Here is a 15899-nt window from a genome sequence, read left to right as displayed (position 1 = left end):
AGGTACAACAAAGCGATTAGCAGCGACAGCAAGCTAGCAGCAGCCAGTTGATAGGCAGACACATACGCCTATTTATCTGTTTCGCTTCTGCACTGAGAGCAGTAATGACACTAAATTTACCTTCAGCAACAAAGAAGAAATTGAAAAAATAGAACGTCAGCAAGAAGAGAGGTTTAAACATAGGCATATTCTAACAGGACTCGCAGAAAATTCATCATTTTCTGCTAACTGATTTAACTGGCAATCAAGAAGTGACAAGTGCTGGGTTCGGGGACATTACATTATTGCAGCTATTCAAAGCTCCAGCTGGCAGTGTAGTTCATCTCGTGACATTCAAATGCAAATTAATGAAAAATCTAAACCTAAAAGACACATTCTAATTCTCATTAACACGAATACTTTCCCAAAAATGACAGACAGTATACTACAAATGTCACCAAAATTTACAATATGGGACAGACGTGTAGGACTTGCAGGTAGTTTATAGGACGTGTGTTGCAGCTGTTCTCTAACAATTTTACTACCGTAGTTTCCAGTACCTTCGTAAGGTACTGTTAAAATTTGAACTTTGTAACTAGTTAGATTCTGTAGCCAGTACAGTAGAAAAACTGGTTGTAGCAGATCATGATGAGTCGCTACGAAAGACGCTGCGCCCTCTTTTTTCTAGTTTATCTTCTTCTTCCTTGAGGTCACTTCCTGTTCTTAGGACCTTTGATATTATCTTCTACAGAGATTACTAAGCAATCGTCAAATATACCTAATTAAAATTTTCATTACGCTTCCACTTTGTTGCTTCTTTTTAAGGTCCTATATATGCACACTGCAAAACCAAAACTACATTTCTAATTTTTTTGAAGAGTGATTTTTGTACTGAAAATGATTCGAGAGAGTTAACAATAAATATCTTTTAGCAAAAGTGTGCTAAAAATATCCATTTCTGCCTTTTTTATAAAAACAGTTACGTTTACCCTGAATTTTTAAACAACTGATAATCAGGAGGAGGATTAAGTTTTACGTTATAAGACTTCGAGTTGGTAAATTATTATATCCAAAGTAAATTATTTCCGGAGGTATAAAAAGCTAAACTTCACCTTTTTTCAAGCGACTTTTTCCAGCCGACTTTGCTTCATATTACCCATATAGACATTGTTAATTAAATATTTTACTATTTCACGTAAGAGAGCGCAAAAATTCATACAGGATGGGCTATTTTTGTTTGTTTCCAAAACAAAATACTGTCTGAGATATTAGCTCTCAAAGTTGCCAAAAACTCAGGAGCACGATATTCAGAGCTGCACTATGGGATCAAACAAATGATATACATTTGCAAGTATTGAACTGATAATGCTCACAAAAAATTTCATCGAAACACACGATAGTTATGCGGGAACCTCTATATCACTTGGCATGGAGTTACGTAATTCTCTCTGCCTGCTCTAGGTTCATTAGTATGCTGCTTAATACTGGTATATTTCGGGAATAGGATGAGAAAGACAAATGCCGTCCATTTCGTACTGCCGCGTTCCGCAGCGAATTAAGGGAACAGAATGCTGCACCCTGGATACATTTCAGATGGTGTGCGACACCCGTGAATTAGAGTGCCACTATATAGTATGCAAACGAAAGGGAAACGAGCTACCATGCTGCAGAGCTCGCGACGGGTTCCACAGTTCCACGGTCTGCCAGACAGCTTGGCAAAGCAGTACCAGGCGCGTTTCTTATTTATGACAGAGCAACGCAGCTGCTGCAGAAATGCACGCGCGTATTTAATGCCACAGATTTACACAGTCTGGAGCTTCGTCTCTGAACTCCGAATGGAATTCGTGATTCATTCCTCACACAGGCCACAAGTACGTGACGTAGCGTTTTCACAAAGTGTAACATCCCCTTAGAAAAATTAGTGAATTACTGTGCTGATAAACCTCTTACGTTATTTTATTTTCAAACAACTGAGCAGAACTGAACGTACTCAGGCATTTCGCTCTTCACTTATTTTGATCAACACTAAACTGACAAATAATATTGTTAGCGCAACGCTATCTGACTTTCAATAATCCGCACAAAAGAATGGCCCTGACTAACAATAACCTATACTTTTCATGAATCACTTACCTCCCAAAAATCTTCGTTACTCGAACTACTGCAATACAGCGAGCGCCAATACTGCCAGCTAAATAAAAGATTCTAACTACTGAAGGCACTAACTAGTGATAGGCATAGTTAGCAAATGAAAGATTTTGGTACAGAACAAACAATGTATTTATCTTAATAATATTCAAAAGTCATCTTATATATATATATATATATATATATATATAGTTCATGATATACAGTTGGAGGTGAGCCGCCAGCAGTGGTGGATGTGGGGGGAGATACGGAAAAATTTTGAGAGCGGACGATCTGGACGTGTGTCCATCAGTCCATCAGAAAGAGTAAATTTGTAATACTGTATATCATGAACTATATATATATATATATATATATATATATATATAGTTCATGATATTTGTAATACTGTATATCATGAACTATATATACATATATAGTTCATCATATACAGTATTACAAATTTACTCTTTCTGATGGACTGATGGACACACGTCCAGATCGTCCGCTCTCAAAATTTTTCCGTATCTCCCCCCACATCCACCACTGCTGGCGGCTCACCTCCAACTGCGCAACGCTACGCGCTGTTCACATCCAACTGCCGAACACTGCAATAGCTGATATTCCAACAACGCCAACCAGTCACGGACTGCACACAGCACAGCCAGTGATTTTCATATAGAGCGCTGCGTGGCGTTACCAACATAAAAACCTAAACAGCCTACTTACATAAGAGCGCTACGTGACGTTACCAACGTAAAAACCTAAACAGCCTACTTACATAAGAGCGCTAACATGAAAACCTAAACAGTATACACACAAAAGTTCTACCCTCATTAGGCTTCACTGCCGTTTCCATTCACGGATATCTGTTTCTGAAACGAATTAAATGCGTTGAAATGGAATAATGATTGGATTCACGAGTGGAGGCAAAATCAACGAAAGTGCTAGATAAAGTACTCACTGTGACAACTGACAATCTGTGCTACATTCATTACATCAAGTGCATCTGAACGTATAACGAACGTGTTCCCTTATATTTCTGTGTAATCCATACATATTATATTACTATGTATGTTCCACATCTCCCCCTAAACCACTGGTCCGACATCAACCAAATTTGGTACAATTGTCTGCTACTGTCAAGCAACAATACCTGTGGGGTAAGAACCGCCTATCATATTTCACGAGATATGGCGTCATAAATAACGAGACATGTGAAAAATGAAAGATTTTGGTAGAGAACAAACAATGTATTTACCTTAATAATATTCAGAAGTCATCACATATATATATATATATATATATATATATATACATATATATCAGTTCATGATATACAGTATTACAAATTTACTCTTTCTGATGGACACACGTCGTTTCTACAAATTCTACTCGCATCACATTTTGCATATATGGTCCACATATACCGCTGAATGACCCTACGAATTACATAATTGTATACACAGATCAGAATATGTGACGTCATAAACATCTAGATACGTTAAAAATACCCATCTTGAATGAAGTTCTAATACTTCTATTTTTTGCTACTAATACGCTCCTACAGTCGAGTCAATTTACGGAAATTCCCGTCACCTGACAGCGCTTTTGGCAGCTTTCAGATGCGAAGTGGAAACGCTGTAGGCGGAAACGATAACCGTCTATAAAAGCTACGAAGAGGCGTTGCCATAGAGACGTTTACAAAACAGCGTCGTAGACAAGCCAAGCATCTACGTCCAGCGTACAGAAATTGTCCGGAATCGTGTTTCTTAATTTGGATACTGTATTCATACATTTGTACATTATGTATATTTCTTTGTATGATTGTTTCATAATTTCAAAGGTGTTTCAACGGATACATGGATTTTTTTCGAAAATTCACTAGAAACACAATTTATTTTTTGTTGTTTCTAATACAAAACTGGAAAAATGAATACTTGGACAATTTATTATTTTTGCAATTTTTATTATTTCATATGTATTATGGATGGATTTCGATGACAAGTACCTAACTGCTGGTTAAATTACATCTAGCTGTTGGTAGAATAAGAAAAGCATATCGCTTACCGCCACTATTTGAGTGTAGGAAAGCAGTGTTACAGCTGTACACGTTTGCAGTAATTCAAAGCCGTGATGTGGTGTAGTACAGGGAAACCGTTATTCTGATTATTCAATTAACAGTTGGACAAGGCATGAGAGAACCGAATTGCTACGTCAAGTCTCACATCCACTTACTGAACAGACATACTAATCTTCATCATAAGAATAAACCTGCTCTAAACAAAAACAAACGCGATGATTTGTCAGCAGCCATAGTATACGTACACGCTGCGCTCATGGAATTAGGTCCAACTTATGTATTGGACGGCTTATTACTATGTCTCTGTAAATGAAAGTTTACAGCCATCAACGGTTTTCTGAGTCATACTTTAGCTACGGAGTTTCTATTTCAAAAAAAGGTGTACAGTCGCAGTCTCTGCAAACGCTAGTTGTGCTCTGACTGTCGCGCCGTTACTACGTACTGTGAAAAAGGCTGACACTGCTTCCGGTTTCGTACTGAAACACGAGCACGGAACACCGTTAAAAATAGGGAGGAACAAGATGTTTTTAATATTTTTCACAATATTACAGAGAAAATATGCTCTGAAGTTTTTCGAGAAACTGTAATTACTAAATATAAGGCACTGCCCAACGTGAGATGCATCGCGTAATTAGTAGCGTTCGAGTTTAATAAGCGACTTGCCTACTGTCCGCCGGTTCGATTCTCACTTACTTTTTCTTTTACTTTCGTCCAGTTCGAATACTTACGTCATTTAAATATTAAATTCATCAAATATGTGATAATTAACATATACTTAATCATAGTTTTTATGAAAAATCCACGTCTTCAGATTTCTAATTACTTATCGCACAAAAAAATTCCATTTTCTTTGGAAATATAAATTGTTAATGATCGATATTTTGTAAGAGACTGGTGATATAGATTGTTTAAGAAAGCATTAAACAATTAAATTTTTGGGAGAGAAATGAAGATCAAATACGCTTCATTTGGACTGTGTCCATTGTTTTATACCACCGATGTTGCCCCTCTCAAGTAAGGATGATAAGTGACGTGAAAGCACAGAAAACAATTTTCACTGCATCGAGCACAACGTACAAATACATTTTTACAATGCCACCGTAACACTGCAATCTGAGCGCAATAGAACTGATCTGGAGCCAAGTTAAGGGATTCATCAGGAGAACTAACAAGATATTTAAACTGTCAGACGTAATGGGACTAATGTATGAGGCTTTGCTACACGACACTGCCGAACGCTGTTGAAATGCAGGACAGCACTTCATAAAATAGCAGAAATTGTGATGCTTGGCTGGCATCGTGGATTCTGTTGTTGATCGACTCGTTGACAACGTAGCAGATGACAGTTCCGGTATTGAAACGTATTCTTTGGATTCGGGTAGGGAACGATTTCAGACTAAGTGCTACGTTCAGTGGTTTCATCGTTTAACTATATGGTGAAATCCATGCTATATACTTCTACGTCACACGTAGCTCTATCAGAAAAATTGCAATGTGTTTAAGTGAGGAATTTTCGTCGTTCGTGTTTTTAATTAGAATACTGTAGTAGCTAAGGACGAGATCATGTTTTTTCTGTTTGGTCACCTTATAAGCGTATTGCTGGAGTTTTGCCGTATATTATTTCATTCTGTTCAAAAATTAAATGATATTCGAAACTATATTGTTTCTCTGCTAATCTGTTGCTCCGTATCATAGCTGAGTCGATGTGCGCATAATGTGAAGCATAAAACGTTTCCTCATTATAATCTTCGACTGTACTCGAGACAGCTGGCTCCCGCTCCATGTGAAATGAAAAAATGAAATCCAACGTGGTTCCAGCAAACGCGGAAGAGTACATAGTGTAATGGTTACATCAGGTTTATTTTTCTGATGAGTGCAATATATCTACAATTTCAGTGAAAAATGTTTTAGCAGTACATCATTGCGCTGAGTCTGTTGTGACTTACTTTGATTAACTGTAAATTAATGGGCGTAATATTTAATTTTGTAGTTCTTATGTTCGAACCTTTGCACTCCATGCCCTTATGGAATTTCCATTGACGTGACGAGGAGTAGAAGGGGGAGAAATACTGTTATACACTGCAGATCGCAAAAATCGTGGAAACGGTTTCCAGTGCTATCATTTCACGAATTTGCATTTGCAGTGACTTTACTTCATTGTTTTTAATTTATTTCATATACTGTACAGCCTTTATGGCAGTGTAAACCACGGTTTTCCACAGGTTCCATTACTCCAGTGATGCTATGCAAACAAAATAACGTGGCCCCTTAACCGCACGGAAGGCAGGGAAAGGGAGGGTAAGGATGGGGGTTCCCCCGTGAATTGCTGCGCAAGGCAAGGGAGTTGGCAGTTGTGAGAGCAGAGCCCTTCGCTCCAAACACATCTCACATAACTTGTTAGCTTCGGCTAGTTAGTCTGTAAAATGAGAAGAATTGTCTCAATTTAATACTCGTACCACTGAGAAGATGAATGAAGGAAGTACTAGTATCAGCGGTGTTGAGAAACGGGTGAAATCGTTAAAATTGAACAAAGCGCTGGGACCCGATGAAATCCCTATCAGATCCTATATTGAATTTGGGACTGAGTTAGCCCCTCTTCTAACAGTAATCTACCGTAGATCTCTCGAACGAACAACCATGCCCAGTTCTTGGAAAAAAAACACAGGTCACACCCGTTTGCAAGGAGAGTAGCAGAAGCGATCCACAAAACTAACGCCCAATATCCTTGACATCGATTTGTAGCAGGATCTTGCAACATGTTCTGATCTCAAACATAATGACGTATCTCGAACAGAATGATCTCCTCCTTGCCAACGAGCATGGATTCCGAAAACATCGATTATGTGAAACCCAAATTTCCTTACATAACATACTGAAAGCTTTCGACAAGGTAGCTACAGTATTTCTTGATTTCCGAGAAGCATTTGACTCAGTACCACACCTATGCTTATTATCAAAAGTAGGATCATATGGGGTACAAGAGAAATTTGTGACGGGATAGGGACTTTTCGGTAGGGAAGACGAGCATGTAATTTTGGATGGAGAGTTATCGTCAGTTGTAGAAATAACTTCGGGTGTGCCTCAGGGAAATGTGTTGGGATCTTTGTTGGTCATGTTGTGTATTAATGACCTTGCAGACAGTATTTATAGTAACCTGAGTATTTTTATAGATGATGCAGCTATCTATAATGAGGTACTGTGTGAAAGAAGTTGGCCGGCCGTTGTGGCCGAGCGGTTCTAGGCGCTTCAGTCCGGAACCGCGCTACTGCTACAGTCGCACGTTCGAATCCTGCCTCGGGCATGGATGTGTGTGATGTCCTTAGGTTATTTAGGTTTAAGTAGTTCAAAGTCTAGGGGACTGATGACCTCAGATATTAAGTCCCATAGTGCTTAGAGCCATTTGAACCATTTTTGTGAAAGAAGTTGCATAAAAATTCAGTCAGATCTTGACAAGATTTTAAAGTGTCGCAAAGATTTAAAACTTGGTTGAATGTTCAGAAATGTAAATTGTTCTCTTCACAAAACGAAAAAACGTAGCAGCGTATAACTATGATGTCAGTGAATCACTGTAGGAATCGGCAAACTCATACAAATGCCTCAGTGTAACACTATGTGGGGATATTAAATGGGATGATCACATAGGCCCAGTCTTGAGTAAAGCAATTGGTAGACTTCAGTTTCCTCGTAGAATAGTGGGGAAGTGCAACCAGTCTACAAAGGAGATGCTTAGAAACATCTCGTGCGACCGGTTATAGAATACTACGCTAGTGTGCGGGACCCTTACCAAATAGAACTAACAGGGGATATTGAAAGTACACAGAGGATGACAGCACGTCTGGTCACAGGTTTTTTGATCCGAGAGAGAATGTCACAGTGACACTCAAGCAACTAGTCTGGCAGACTACTGAAGGTAGACGTAAACTATCTCGAGAAAGTCTACCAACAAAGTTTCAAGAACCAGCTTCAAATGATGATTCTAAGGAATTACAACAATCCCTTACGTATCGATCACATCGGGATCGTGAGAATAAGATTAGAATAATTACAGCAGTCACAGAGGCATTTAATCATTCTTCCCGCGCTCTATACGTGAATGGAACGGGAAGGTACCCTAATACCTGGTACAATGGGACATACCTTCTGCCATGCACTTTACAGTGGACTGCAAAGTACATATGTAGATGTAGATGTGTTAAAGGCTGCCTCAGTATGACCAATAATTTAATAAATACAAATTTTCCAATAGTTTCATCACTCACGTTGACGGAGCCATTGGGAAATTTGGGTACTGATTTCTGTTACAGCCACTTGATACAATAAAGACAGTAAAACATCCGATTTGGATACTGCTTTATGCATGCATTTGAAGTGAATGTTAATAACTCAAATAATTACCGTGAGAGGTTTAGAGCAATCATGTTTTTACTTCCTGGTTGGACGTTAAAAAACCATATTTTCCTCCTCTAGAAGAACCAGTTACTTATTTTCAAGGCAATGTTAAGTTGCTATATGTGTAGGTTTTCTAAGTTGGTCGTCAGGTGTAAATGGAGGCGAGGAAATATAATTTTTCAAAAGGAAATTATTTCTTTTATATTTAAGAGAAACTAAGCTGAGTGTGTATGTGGTGTAGCTTTATGCTAACAGCTGTGTGTGAGCCGTTACTTATAATGCACGTGAAGCTTTTGTGTTTAACATACCTAACTGTATTATTACGAACATTAAACCCAGTCATTATGAACAAACTGCATCTGACCATCATATGTAATAAATGTATTGCTGTTTAAACTTTGTAAGTACAGTAACATCATTGCTTACATTTACAGCGAAAACGAATACACAGCCACTGAGCTAAACAACATCAGAAGGTTTGAATCCAATCTGAATATACAATCACAGTTCACTAAGTGCGCAGCACACTGTTCAATTCTGGCCCTAATTATCACTTTGGCTTACCTGTGTAATAACGGGTAGACAGCTACGCCTTGTAACTGCTTGCCTGAAAGAAAACATGCGGCGTTGCCGTCATTTAATACACTTAATATAATCTTGCCGTCTACAATACTAGATATAGCGCCATCTTAAAACGCATTTAACAGTCGGATTTCGCGAACTGCAACGCGAGTCTGAAACACTTTTTTATTTTTATTTTTGAAGACCAGGTGGTATGTAGAGGCTTAACGTCGACTAATTTGAAAAAATAATTGCACTTCATGTTTGTACTACATACTGGAAATCAAATATGCGCATACGCACATCGGTGAACATTGTTATTAACGAACAGTTGAAATTTGGAAATAAACAAGTAAATTTACAAAGTTACCTCTTCGACAAAACTTCCTTGAAACTTGCTACTTTAAACATAATTTTATATTCATCATTTAAAGAAAGAATAGGGGAGAAGAGTGGTGTATTTCTTATCTGAGTTCATGCATTTGCGAGATAACGAAACAAAGGTACCGCAACAGTCAAGCAATGCGCATTACGAAAATTCACGAACCAAAACTGAAAATGTTTTCTACATGCGACACTTTCTGCAAAGCCAGCACACGTGTCTGGGTATTACCTCCTTTAATAAACTCCAGGTTACACTAACAGCATTCCGAAATTAAGCCTCCACACCAGTTTACACGTCTTCTTCTAACCATGCTCGACATCGTAGTCACTTCCTTTCTGTCTCTCTCTCCCTCTCTCTCTCTCTGTCTCTCTCTCTCTCTCTCTCTCTCTCTCTCACACACACACACACACACACACACAGAGAGAGAGAGAGAGAGAGAGAGAGAGAGAGAATAATGACTACTTGGCAACAACATGAACTTTGGAGTCTGGAGCGCCTCCTTTAAACATGCACACAGGAAAATGGTTATTGTGGCCAATATCGCATACAAAACTGCCACTTCTCATACTACAGCAATCTTTGAACAGGAATAAAACTCTTATATTCACAATTACACCTTCACATGATACACTATTTTTACTTGTGTAGAATACAGCGAGAAGTTTTCGTCTTGTAAGTCCTGCTTTTATGCCTTTTCTTGATCCATCTGACCACTCGTTGCGACGTATGTGAGACCCACGAATAAAGCATGAATCACCTAAAAGTTGCATTGAGATGCTGTTTTGTCACTGGATGTGCCTTATTTTTCTGAGATCGGGGACGCGTTCAGATTTGCATTAATATTTTACTGTAAGTAATTATAAACTCTCAAAGAGCTGTAAGAAGCCATCTTTGAGTTTGTTTCAGAGCCCGCCATCGCTGGAAGCATAGCCGGCCGTCTTGAAGCAATCGACGCGTCGTCCAAATTCCCCATACCTCGATTTTCCCCACATCCGGTCCTTTGCAGACGCCCTTCCACCTGGCTCGCCTGGGGCTGCCTTGGCGACCCACCCTGCCACAATATGCCCTCGGCGCTGGGGTCGCACAGCTTCGCAAACAAATTCACCTTAACTTGTACTAATTCTAGGCGGCCGATTAGCTAGCCTAAATAAACGTAACGCTACAATCAGTATAAAAGAAAACCCATAAAATTAATTTTTTCAACGGCTATGTTAGTATTATCTACACTCCTGGAAATGGAAAAAAGAACACATTGACACCGGTGTGTCAGACCCACCATACTTGCTCCGGACACTACGAGCGGGCTGTACAAGCAATGATCACACGCACGGCACAGCAGACACACCAGGAACCGCGGAGTTGGTCGTCGAATGGCGCTAGCTGCGCAGCATTTGTGCACCGCCGCCGTCAGTGTCAGCCAGTTTGCCGTGGCATACGGAGCTCCATCGCAGTCTTTAACACTGGTAGCATGCCGCGACAGCGTGGACGTGAACCGTATGTGCAGTTGACGGACTTTGAGCGAGGGCGTATAGTGGGCATGCGGGAGGCCGGGTGGACGTACCGCCGAATTGCTCAACACGTGGGGCGTGAGGTCTCTACAGTACATCGATGTTGTCGCCAGTGGTCGGCGGAAGGCGCACGTGCCCGTCGACCTGGGACCAGACCGCAGCGACGCACGGATGCACGCCAAGACCGTAGGATCCTACGCAGTGCCGTAGGGGACCGCACCGCCACTTCCCAGCAAAATGGTTCAAATGGCTCTGAGCACTATGGGACTCAACTGCTGTGGTCATCAGTCCCCTAGAACTTAGAACTACTTAAACCTAACTAACCTAAGGACATCACACACATCCATGCCCGAGGCAGGATTCGAACCTGCGACCGTAGCAGCCACACGGTTCCGGACTGGGTGCCTAGAACCGCGAGACCACCGCGGCTTTCCCAGCAAATTAGGGACACTGTTGCTCCTGGGGTATCGGCGAGGACCATTCGCAACCGTCTCCATGAAGCTGGGCTACGGTCCCGCACACCGTTAGGCCGTCTTCCGCTCACGCCCCAACATCATGCAGCCCGCCTCCAGTGGTGTCGCGACAGGCGTGAATGGAGGGACGAATGGAGACGTGTCGTCTTCAGCGATGAGAGTCGCTTCTGCCTTGGTGCCAATGATGGTCGTATGCGTGTTTGGCGCCGTGCAGGTGAGCGCCACAATCAGGACTGCATACGACCGAGGCACACAGGGCCAACACCCGGCATCATGGTGTGGGGAGCGATCTCCTACACTGGCCGTACACCACTGGTGATCGTCGAGGGGACACTGAATAGTGCACGGTACATCCAAACCGTCATCGAACCCATCGTTCTACCATTCCTAGACCGGCAAGGGAACTTGCTGTTCCAACAGGACAATGCACGTCCCCATGTATCCCGTGCCACCCAACGTGCTCTAGAAGGTGTAAGTCAACTACCCTGGCCAGCAAGATCTCCGGATCTGTCCCCCATTGAGCATGTTTGGAACTGGATGAAGCGTCGTCTCACGCGGTCTGCACGTCCAGCACGAACGCTGGTCCAACTAAGGCGCCAGGTGGAAATGGCATGGCAACCGTTCCACAGGACTACATCCAGCATCTCTACGATCGTCTCCATGGGAGAATAGCAGCCTGCATTGCTGCGAAAGGTGGATATACACTGTACTAGTGCCGACATTGTGCATGCTCTGTTGCCTGTGTCTATGTGCCTGTGGTTCTGTCAGTGTGATCATGTGATGTATCTGACCCCAGGAATGTGTCAATAAAGTTTCCCCTTCCTGGGACAATGAATTCACGGTGTTCTTATTTCAATTTCCAGGAGTGTATATTATATATGGCTCAAAAGTATTTGTCTTCTTCCAGTGTGGACCAGGCAAGCTAAAAGATTGTACACCCCTGCTCTACATCTTCCGTGAAGACTCCCATCTTCCAACAAGACAACAGCCATGTTGACAGGGCTCCACACATTTATTCCTGATTTGACGAACGCTCAGACATCCTGTAGGAACTCGACTGGCCCCCTGTATCACTTGATCTTCATCCAACTGAAAATGTCTGAAACTATTTGGAACTGTGAGTGAAACGTAGATCCCTGCAGTTGAGTTTCTCCAGCTGGATATGGCACACCTGAAGAATCTTATGGACTCTCTTTCTCGCCGAACTGAGTTCGTTATCGAAGCTACAGGCGGTTTATTTGCGTAACGTCTCCTGAGGGGTCACAACTGTTTTGAACGCCGCCCATATTAATTCGGCAACGGCCTTGCCGCAGTGGATACACCGGTTCCCGTGAGATCAGTTAAGCGCTGTCGGGTGTGGCCGGCACTTGGGTGGGTGACCATCCAGGCCGCCATGCGCTGTTGCCATTTTTCGGGGTGCACTCAGCCTCGTGATGCCAATTGAGCAGCTACTCGACCGAACTGTAGCGGCTCCGGCCGAAGAAAACCATCGTAACGACTGGGGAACGGTGTGCTGACCACACGCCCTTCCTATCCGCATCCTCAACTGCGGATGACACGGCGGTCGGATGGTCCCGATGGGCCACTTGTGGCCTGAAGACGGAGTGCTGAGTGCCTTATTAATTCACGTACAGAGAATAATTTGATTGTTCTAGTCAGATATTTTTCGTCCATCGAAATATTCAGGTTTGTTCCCTATTCAGCATTATTAAATTATAGGTTCAGACCGTGCTACAAAGAAACCGCCGCAAGGAATTACGTACTGTTATAAGTGACACATAAATTGCATGTAAATATGAACAAAAGAAAATAACTCCAAGGCAGCCATGGCTAACGAGAGCTTTCGGTAGGGACTGGCAGAAGCAGTTCAATAAAGCTTTCGACCAGCACTCAGATACTAATGACGAACAGTAACAAGGTCCGACCAGCTGTGCTAACAACGTAATGCATGCACTTAGCGCAGCGTATTAGAAAGTTCCTTCACTGAACAGATGACATGTGAAGCATGAATGTTAGCGGTTTCAGGCGATGATTGCAGAACTCTCTTCATTACCTGTAGATAATAGCTATAGCCGTCTCTCTACTCACACATTTCGTAATGGCCGTTAAAGTCCAACGGCAAATTATTAATGTGTTGCTTTGAGCTGCGTCGTGATGGCTGGGTGTTGTGTGATGTCCTTAGGTTAGTTAGGTTTAAGTAGTTCTAAGTTCTAGGGGACTGATGACCATAGATGTTAAGTCCCATAGTGCTCAGAGCATTTGAACCATTTGAGCTGCGTAATGTAAACTCCATCTTATACGATGCGCGACTGCAAAGTACACAAGACGATTATGCAGCACTGGAGACATAATGAAATTTCTTTTTCTCTGCGCACAATGTGATTATTGACAGCCTAAAAGTTACATAGAAATAATTAAAAATACTATTTTTGAAGTTAACATTTCCTTTTCTTGGAAGTGTAAGTTCCTATAACAAAACATGACACACTTTCTAGGAAGGAGTACCGCTTTTGCCCTCAAGTCAGATGAAATAAATTCGCATCACGTATACACTCTCTCAACAAAAGTATCTGGACACCTATTACCGGGCATTAATATGGTGTGATCCCAATCTTCGCTTTCATGACGTACTGATCTCTGCAGTGGTTACTTCAACCAAATGTCTGAACGTCTATGGTGGAATGACGGTCCTTCTTCCTCAAGAACCGAAACCAGCGTACTTAGTGATGTTGGACTCTGCCATCTGGACCAAAGTGAACGATTTAATTCATCCCAGTGATGTTTTGTTGCATACACGTCGGAACTCTGGGCAGACCAGTATATTTTAAGAACGTTATTGTCCGTAGACCATTGTCTCACAGCTGCTGCTTTGTGACGACATGCATTGTCATGCTGACGCAAGTAGTCATCGACTCCGAAATGTTCGTCTACTGTACACGGCCCACATTGCCGTAAAGTGTATTCATATCATTTCACAATTATCTTTTCTTACAGCGCAATAAGGGTACCACATCCTAACCATAAAAAACTTCATTACACTGCAACACCACAGGAATGGCAGTCCAGACGTCCACGACGGCAGAAATCGGTGAAGGTAGCGATGGTGGACGCTGGGGGCTGGAGCAAAGTCAGGCAGGCTAGCCCATTTCTAGAATGATATTGTGCTACTTCGTGACAGGTTGCATTGTTATGCTGATACGAACAACCATTGTCTCCGAACTGTTCCTCTGTCGTACACAGTACACTATCCTGTAAAATATACCATACCATCCCGCACTTCGTGTTTTCTTAGGATCAACAAAGGTACCACACCATTACCACGAGAAACACCCCCATACTATGTCACCGCCACCACCGTACTTCTGTTGGCAATACATACGATGGCAGGTAACGTCCTACAGGTATTCGTCAAACCCAGTGTCCGCAGTTCGTGATCTAGTGGCTAGCTTTGCTACCTCTGGATCGTGGGGTCCCGGGTTCGATTCCCGGCCGGGTTGGGGATTTTCTCTGCCGGGGACTGGGTGTTTGTGCCGTCCTCATCATTTCATCACCATCATCATCATCATCATCATCATCGTTCGTCATAGTCGCTAGATTGGACTGTGTAAAAAAATTGGAATGTGTAAAAACTGGGACTTCGTACGGGCGCCGTACTTGAGCGCCCCACAAATTCAACATCATCATCATCGCCAAACCTAGATGCTTCCATCGGATTGTCACAGGGAGTCGATTGATCCATCACTACGTATCACTGGTTTCCAGTCCTCCACTGTGCAGCTGTGTCACTGTTTACACCACCTCTGGACGCCTGATAGTAGTTCCTTCCGCTGGTTTCATGCCATTTTTTACAATCAGCCTTTGTAATCTTCGATGGTGCTTGTCATCCAGTACATCATCATCATCGCCAAACCTAGATGCTTCCATCGGATTGTCACAGGGAGTCGATTGATCCATCACTACGTATCACTGGTTTCCAGTCCTCCACTGTGCAGCGGTGTCACTGTTTACACCACCTCTAGTGTCGATTACCCTTGACTACAGAAATGTATGGCTTATGGCGAGGTGCTCAATCATTGTTCCCCTTTCTTTTCACCTCTCTAGGCACAGTCATTGCACTGTCTGGACGCCTGATAGTAGTTCCTTCCGCTGGTTTCATGCCATTTTTTACAATCAGCCTTTGTAATCATCGATGGTGCTTGTCATCCAGTACATCATATCTGCCTGGTCTTGAATTTGTTGTGGTTATTACTTCGTCTTTCCACTTCACAGTCACATCACCAACAGTCGACTTTATCAGCCTTAGAAGAGTTGAAATGTGACTGATGAGTTTTCTACTCAGGTGACATGCAACGACTAGTCAACATTAGAAGCAAATGAGCTCTCCTGACCGACCA

The sequence above is a fragment of the Schistocerca piceifrons genome, chromosome 2 (genome assembly GCF_021461385.2).
Source record: "Schistocerca piceifrons isolate TAMUIC-IGC-003096 chromosome 2, iqSchPice1.1, whole genome shotgun sequence".
Taxonomy (NCBI): Eukaryota; Metazoa; Arthropoda; class Insecta; order Orthoptera; family Acrididae; genus Schistocerca; species Schistocerca piceifrons.
Note: the sequence above shows the minus strand (reverse complement) of the source record.